This window comes from Nerophis ophidion, linkage group LG04 (assembly GCF_033978795.1).
Source record: "Nerophis ophidion isolate RoL-2023_Sa linkage group LG04, RoL_Noph_v1.0, whole genome shotgun sequence".
NCBI classification, from domain to species: domain Eukaryota; kingdom Metazoa; phylum Chordata; class Actinopteri; order Syngnathiformes; family Syngnathidae; genus Nerophis; species Nerophis ophidion.
In genome coordinates this window covers 76,777,845-76,786,700 of record NC_084614.1, presented here as the reverse complement: position 1 = coordinate 76,786,700, position 8,856 = coordinate 76,777,845, and positions in this window count along the sequence as shown.

Genomic DNA, 8,856 nt, shown 5'->3' with positions numbered 1-8,856 from the left:
TACTTTTTCATTCAACACTTAAATCCCTTGATCAATTTCAGGTTTATCCGTCCTTATCAGTCTTTTTTTTTCATAATTTACGCCATTTTTGTCAAAACCTTGTTTTGTTATGGCAAAAGCACAAAATAATTTTCACTCAACGTAATTGCAATCTTAAATATGTCAATAATTCATAACATCATCGATTTTAATTCATTATTTTTTTTTGAGCAATGACAATTAAAACTTGTCCCACTGAAATTATTAGGATCCAAACGGGCCCCACTCAAAAATAAGTCAAACATTTTTTTTTTACTTTCAACACTTAAGTCCCTCGATAAACTTCAGATCCATCCCTCGTTTCTGTGACGACCTGTCACGTCAGGTGTCACGCGGTCTGTTAGCGTTTGTGTTTATCTCCTAGTCAGCGCTCTTATTTTGGTCCCACTTCCTGTTTGTCTCCCTGAGCCCTTTTCCCTCCTCACCTGTCGCTGATTGGCAGCCTGGCCACACCTGGTCATGGGGTGAGGGTGATGGGTCAAATGCAGAGGAAAATCTCACCACACCTAGTGTGTGTGTGACAATCATTGGTACTTTTACTTTAATCAACTGGCTTCTATTTATGCCTGCCTCGCCCTCCAGTCAGGGCTCAAGGATTGTTTTTTGAAACGTTACTTTGGTTTTTCTGTATGCTGCTTATGCTTCTGTGCACTTCCCTGCTGCACCTCCTTGTGCTCCCTGTGGGAATTAAAAGACTCTCACCCGCACGTCGTCCTCCTGTCTCCTGCATCTTGGGGTCACAACTAGAGCAGCCATGCAAGTACGTGACAGCTTCTTCATTTCTGTTATTTTTTTTTGCCCTATTAGTCAAACACCCTTTTTTTTGTAGGATGAACACAAAATATCCTATAAAAATACTCTTTAGTCAAATTTTGTAAGTGACGTAATTGGAGCCATGACTAGTTTAAATAATTTGTAACATTGAGTTTGATTCATTATTATTTTTGAGCAATGACAGCTTTAAAGAGAAAACAACCTGCATGGCAGCTTTATTAGACTCAACAATGCAACTTTTCTTTGTTCCATTTCACAAGTTTTCACCTCTTTTATTCCTCTATTTAGGTTTTTTTTATACACTATCTGTAGAATGTGTCGTGTATGAGCTTATATGGGACATAATGTATAATATTTCTAATTGCCTTTTTAACCTGAGTCTTTCAAGCAAAAGCGTTCCAAAAATCAGCAAACCCGCCTTTCTTCTTCCTCCGTCAAAAGTAGGTGAATCCACAAATATAAATAACGACAGACCGATTTCCAAATTGGGTTAATGTTGAATGTCCAATCCAAGATGGCCAACAGGACTGTCTTTTGTTTGTCTGCTTGTCAAAGTGGTCTGAATTTCTATGTGTTTTAGTCTCTTTTTTTAGCCGTTTTAAGTAAATTGCACTAGTTTTAAGCGTAACAATTGATGAATGAAGGCTTACTTCCAAAAAGTGGTATTTCTGACTGCTTTTGTTGGATTTGGAAATCTGGAGGCCTCTGACCTGCAGAAGCCGGGAGATGTTTTGCTAGCTGAAATTTTGGCCTTCCATCTGCCACAGTCTGGATCTATACTAGTCTCAGCTTGGCCTTCCACTACCTACAGTCTGAGTCGACTGGCTTCATCTTGGCCTTCCGTCTTCCACGGCCTGGATCCATCTTAGCCTCAGACTGACTAAAGCTGGGCCTCTGCTAGCCTTAGCTTGGTCTTCCAACTCTTGTAGCTTGGACATCTGAACTTTGATTATTGGACCTGGGTAGGTAGCAAAACAATTTAACAATGACTTTGACAAAAGCTCTCTATTTAATATTAATGCTTCTTCCTGGACTTGTTTTCTGCAATTGTAGTGGGGTACCTGACCAGGTGCTCCACCAACCTTTAACTCTACCAAACGCAATAACAATCACCTGGTCCTTTGAAACTACAGCATTTACACAAAGGTTATTGATATCCACATGTGGGTCAGTGCTAAATAATTCTAACCAGCTTCAGTTATGGTGTATTTCTGTGCTAAACAGATGGTTTTCTCCTTCTGATATTACTCATTTTGATATTGTGAAGCCAAATGTTGTCATGAGGTCACCTTGCCATATGAAACGGAAAATCTTTATATTGTTCTTACTTCTGCTATCAGGCAATGTGCAACCAAATCCAGGCTCAGCTTTATACAACATCAGTACTCCTGATGAACTTAGAGCTAGCCCATAGCAAAGCAAAATTGAAGATGAGATCTCATATATGTCTTATATATATCTCCTAGACATAAAAGAGCACTAATCGAGACCAAAGTAGATTTCTCATTCTTCTCAAATGTAGCTCCTGAGAAATAAGGCTCGCAGTGAGCACTGTGAGAGATCTCAAAGTTGTCTAACAGTTATCTCTTTTTCCGATTTCAACAAAGACCAAAATGAGAGATGAATGAGCTGGTCTCCAATATGTCTCAATAATAACTCAGTGAGAGATACACATGGTTTTGTTTCTCACTACTCCATTCTCACCTTCTCTCCATCTTTACCTCCGTTCTCACCTTTTCTCCATCTTTATCTCCACTCTAACTTTTTCTCCATCTTTATCTCCACTCTAACCTTCTCTCCATCTTTATCTCATTCTCTTCATCTTTCCATCTTTACCTCCATCATCACCTTTTCTCCATCTTTATCTCCACTCTAACCTTCTCTCCATCTTTATCTCATTCTCTCCTTCTCTCCATCTATACCTCCATTCTCCCCTTCTCTCTATTTGTACCGCCATTCTCTCCATCTTTACCTCCATCCACACGTTCTCTCCATCTTTACATCATTCTCTCCTTCTCTCCATCTTTATATCATTCTCTCCTTCTCTCCATCTTAACCTACATTCTCTCCTCTCCATCTTTATATCATTCTCACCTAATCTTCATCTTTACCTCCGTTCTCACCTTCTCTCCATTTTCACCTCCATTCTTCCTTTCTCTCCATCTTTACCGCCGTTCTCCCTTTCTCTCCATTTTTACCTCCATTCTTCCCTTCTCTCCATCTTTACCTGCATTATACCCGTTTTCTGGCTTAGAAAAAATAATTTCAAAAATGCATTTTAATTGACACAGTTTAATTATACCTCAATCATACTCCAGTTTATCTCACGCTAACATTTGGAGAAAATAATTAATTCAGGCAATATGGATATATGGTCTGTAATCTAAATGGTTTATTTAAATAATTTTCTACTTAATTTGTTGATTTCTTATCCACACGCAATGTACAGTAACTCAGTGACTACAATTGTGAGATTTAAAACTGAACCCAAACAATACTGATATGATCACAAGACACTTTTTAAGAGCTTTTAACATTTGTGAACTTTCTAGAGCAGTGGTTCTCAAACTCTTTTAACAAGGTACCACTTCAGAAGATATTTGGCTCTCCAACCACCATTATAAGGACTAATATTAAAATACAGTAGCATAGTAGGCCTATGTATTCATTAAAAAAAGACAGTGGTTTTATTAAACAAGTAAATTTAATAAATTGGCCACTGAAATATTACACACAATGCAAAAACATAATCAACAATGATACTCCATATACAGTACATATTTACAGACTTTTACAGCATCCACGGCAACATCACATCAGTGTGTATTTTCAGAGCATTTATAACAATGATCAAAAAATTGATTTGTGGCTTCTTAGGCCAGTTCAGTTCTTAATTATCTAAAACTTTTCAAGTGTGTTGGGGAAATGAACTGCAAACACAATGCCAAGCATAGATGTGAAGTCAAGGAAAACAACTTTACCCAATATGTCATCCAAGGATACTACTGTACTGGCAGAAGTTTCCAATAGGGGAATAACATAACTGCATGTCTCATATGTTACACTATCTTGCAGCAAAGAAAAACCTGCATGTTTAAATTCACGAACAAGGGCCCGTTTGGCACATGAATGTGCTACGGTAAACAAGAAATCAATCTGTACATACTTTAAAAAAAAGGATGAGAATCTTTCTTCTGACACACTAGTCCCACAAAACAGGCATTTTATTTGTTTACTTTCTATTGGCCCAAAACAATTACTGGAGGATTTATGTAATATAATAAGCGATGATGCAGAGTGGGATAAAAAAAGTTTTTGAACTTCTGCACACTGTTTAAGCAGTCTGTGTTCAGACTATCGGGATAAAGCAACTTGAACATTTTGAGCATATCGCTTAGGGCCTTATCAGTGACTTTATGACAGTTTACATAACCCATGATGATCAGAAGGCACTCTGCCATGGCTTCTGATGCATTGTCATGTATTGGTTTGTCTGTTGTGTCCTTGAAATTTGACTCTTCTGCACACTCCTCACTCAAACTATCTTCAAATCCTTCATAAAACGTATGTCCGTCATTGTACATCCAATCCCCTATATCAGGGAGAGCTTCCTCAAATGATTGAGATGAATCATACTCAGCATCGACATGTAGTTTAGTTGTTAGGCCATCAGGAGGATCTGTGAGGGCTGTTCTGGAAAATGTTTTTCCATTGTCTTTGATAGTCAGAAGTAGAAATATTTTCATGTGCTGAAATTAAAATAGAATACAAATCATTAAAGGTTTTTTATAACATTTTGTCAAAAGGCAAAACGTATAACATCTCAGCATATCGCTCACATTCTTACACTCAAAAGTTTGTCATATTTTAGCAGGATTTGCTTCGTGACAAAATTCACAACAAAACAATAGTCAGACACAGAAGACGGTGGGTGTACCTGGCAGGTAGGGAGAGGCTTGATGTTCCAGAGTGGTACATCCTGCACGGTCACCTGAAGGTTGGATGTGTTCCATTTGAAGAGCAGTGTTTTGGGATCCTTCAGGAGGCACCGCCTCCTTCAGTGTTATTCTGCTGCTATCCCCTGACACAAAGAAGAGGAACCTGGGTGTGAGTTTTCCTTGCCCTTTTGTGGGTTCTTCCGAGGATGTTGTAGTCGTAATGATTTGTGCAGTCCTTTGAGACATTTGTGATTTGGGGCTATGTAAATAAACATTGATTGATTGAGTAAACACACAGCATCAAACCAAACCTATGAGAAAGGATCTTGACGAGGGATGCAACATTATTGTAAATATTACGTTATATTGGTTTCAAAATTCTCACAATAATGCCGTGATGTGTGACGCTATCAAACGAGAACTCCAGTGGGTGTGTTTTTTTCTGACAATATTAAGTGGGCTCATCTGAGAAGTAAACTCGATCTCCCATGATAACCCGCGTAGTGTGGGACAACAAAGTTCAAACAGGGGACATTATATAGGGGTGAAAAAGTGGAAGTGTGCAGGAGTGACGGGAACGTTTGTGCTTCGGTGATCCGAGGAATTGTTGCTGTGAAATATTTCTGTGCCTATAACTGTCGTGCTTGTTTACCCTTAAATAAAGTCTGCATAATACAAGGTAAAGCTTGCCACGTTCATCCAGACCATTTCCAAGTCAGCCCAGAGCTGTTGCACCTCACCAAAGGAAATGTGGACATGCACAAAATAAGAAATTTGCCGACACTTCACACCACAATGTCTACAATAAGTTAGGGACTATGAGTAATATATTAGAATGAGTTGTATTTTAGAACCATTATTTGGAAAATATCATTGATGTGAAACCAAGACGTAAGCAAGGGACAATATCCATTTGTGAGGTATTTATATGATTAAAAGTCAAATTATTAGTTAATTCTTAAGAATCAGTATTTTACAAACTAATACTAACATTTCCATTGCAAATGACAGTTTCTTAGGAAGTTAAAAGTAAAAAAAACACTAAACTAAACAGCAGTGATGTAACAATACCAAAATGTCATATCACCGTTACTGTGACCAAAATGATCACTGTTTGCATTATAATCGCATTATTGTTGAATGTGCTAAAAATGTAATCAAACCCACAATAATACAAAGTTGTATTTAAAAAAAAAAAACATACCGGACAAACACAGTATAGTTTCTTGGCTAAAGAAACATTATTGTTCTACATTAGTTACACTGCAAGTTTACTGTTAATGTCAGTTTAAAGACACATATTTGAAAGTTTTGTTTTTTGTTTGTTTTTGTGTGTTACTTGAAATTCTGGAATACTGCACCATTCCTTTGCACCTGAAATACCTGTTTATAATAATAAATATGACTACAACATATGAACATTATGTTTGTGTTCAATTATAGTAAGTGTGTTTATCCTAAACATTCCTGCCACTTCATTTAACACCATCCATCTATCCATTTTCTACCGCTTATTCCCTTTGGAGTCGCGGGGGGCGCTGGTGCCTATCTCAGCTACAATCGGGCGGAAGGCTGTGTACACCCAGGACAAGTCCCCACCTCATCGCAGGGCCAACACAGATAGACAGACAACATTCACACTCACATTCACACACCAGGGACCATTTAGTGTTGCCAATTAACCTATCCCCAGGTGCATGTCTTTGGACTTTGACATTTTTGTAACAATATCTTATTGTGGCTTTAACACTGTGACGATATCATACAGTGAAATGTTGATATTGTTACATCCCTAATCATGACCTGATGTTACCTACCAGCCTTAACTTGAAGGTGAAAGATTCAAAAAACATTAATTACACATGCTGAGATTACTTATATTTCAAGTTTCATTCTTCATACTGTAATCAGGGTAAAAGAAAGCAATATTTCCATGCTTGTTCCTGACAAACTGTGGACAGCTTTTTATCCTTCTATCTGGTCTGTAAATCTCAATCAGAACTAATCCATTTAAACAAAGAAAACGCATATACATGTAACTTACTTAGCCATTGCTCATCAGTCTTCACATAGGTGGTTGCAGGACGGGATGACTGCAGCAAGAAAAATAAAATATCATATATCTGCTGCCAGTTTAATGCACCACAACTATGCCAGTCTGCTTACCAGCTTTACAGTCCTTCTTGATCATTTATTTGAGTCGACTTCTTTACCAGTTCTTCTCCATCGTTTTCCAGGTTTTCATTTTGTCATTTCGACACTCCAATACTATGTAAATACAGACAAGGGTTGCTGGAATATACAGTGGAACTTCTTGTAAATGTAAAACTCTATATTATGTCGAAGCAGTGTATGTTCAGTAATTTATATTGTTCAACTTCAAATGTTCTTTGAACATTTACTTCTATCATTGCTATTTCACTATGGGATGTATGAAGTGTAGCTTATCACTTGAGATGCCTCGCTGGAGGTAACTTTCATAGCTTCTAGCAAGGTGGTTGTGCCGTTGAATGCGGCATTTATAGCTATATTTCCGAAAATCAGTGACGTTACAGTAGTTTAATAAATACTAACTCGTGTATGTTAAAGTAATTTAAATACCAAAACAAAAACAATAAATGGTATTACTTACTTGCAGTTGTTATTATTATTTTTTTTTTTTTTTAAAGGTTTATTTATAAATTTCAACAATTACAAACAGTAAGACAAACAGCAATATACAACATTATAAAACATTATGAAAACAGTACAAAACAGCGCCAGGGGGTTGTAAGTTCAAAATAATAAAAAAAGAATACAAACATATATATATAAATAATAAACAAAATGCAAAGCCGTAGGCTTATTCAGATTCATCAAACAACTTAAATTTGGAACACAGCATCATCGTTTTCACAGCTTTTTTGTTGTTAGAGGTAGAGAGTGTTTTAATGTAAAGTTCCAGATCTTGCAGTTGTTATTCCTTCAGTGCCGAATTGTTTCTTCAAGTCACATCCGCCCACTAAATGCGCATGCGTGTTTTTCAGGTAGAGCAAATATGATTGGACAGATTCATGGGGCGCGGTGCCAAATCTCGCGAGAGTGTCGTTGAGATCCACATCTCAGAATTTTGATAAAGTTGATTTTCTCCTTATATGACCATCTGAAAATAGCCATTTTTGGCTATGAGTAACTTTCAAAGGAAGGAAATTTAGAAAATTTACGCTTTCTATCAGACGGCGGCGGACATGACGCGTGGTTTGCCGTCAGTTAACGTCAGAAGAAGAAGAGGCGGGGAAACAGTAGGTGGCGTAACATTTGAACGTTGTCTGTGCGCCTACCTTAAACTAAAACGAGGAAGAAGAAGAAAGCGAAGAAGAAAGAGAAGAAGAAGCGGGAAAGTTTTTGGAAACGACAGTCGCAACGCTTGCAACATGAGACTTGGAGAGGTAAGTATGCTAATATTTTTTAGTTGGTCAACCATGTAATGTTGTGAAATGAAAATATATAACTGTTGTGAAATGAAAATATTTAACTGTTGTGACAACGGAGCGGTCCTTTAGGAGGCTGCGGTAACCATAATGGCGTCTGCCCAACAAGTAATGTTAGCATACATAATGACCTTCACAATTGGATTCTACAGTGCATATTAATTTGGGGAGCTTAACTTAAAAATGTTTTTTATAATACTGTTGTAGATAAAGTGACACTCGACAAAGGAGGTCCGGGTTGAATTTTATCGGTAAGGCTGGCTATTTGCAATAAATAAGAGATAACATCCAAAAGTATTAAATGATTCACTAATTTGCCCCGCCATTTTGAAAGCAGCAGTATATTTGCTTACTCGCTGGCAGAGGCACAGTATGTTTTGTATCATGCTATCGATTGTATAAACTGCATATATTTAGGAAAATAAAGTAGGTATGTGTGTAAAATGTTAAACATTCATTAAATGAATCCGGTATTATCAGGCAGGTCTTGTTAAGACTAGCAACATGATATAAGAATAGTTTTCCTGTGATACATGTTTAAAAACGTATGATTGTGTTAACCTGGTCAAAATGCACTAATTATGGTCAACCTCTTCAATACAAAATCATTGGGGCCCGAGATTATATTCATGACC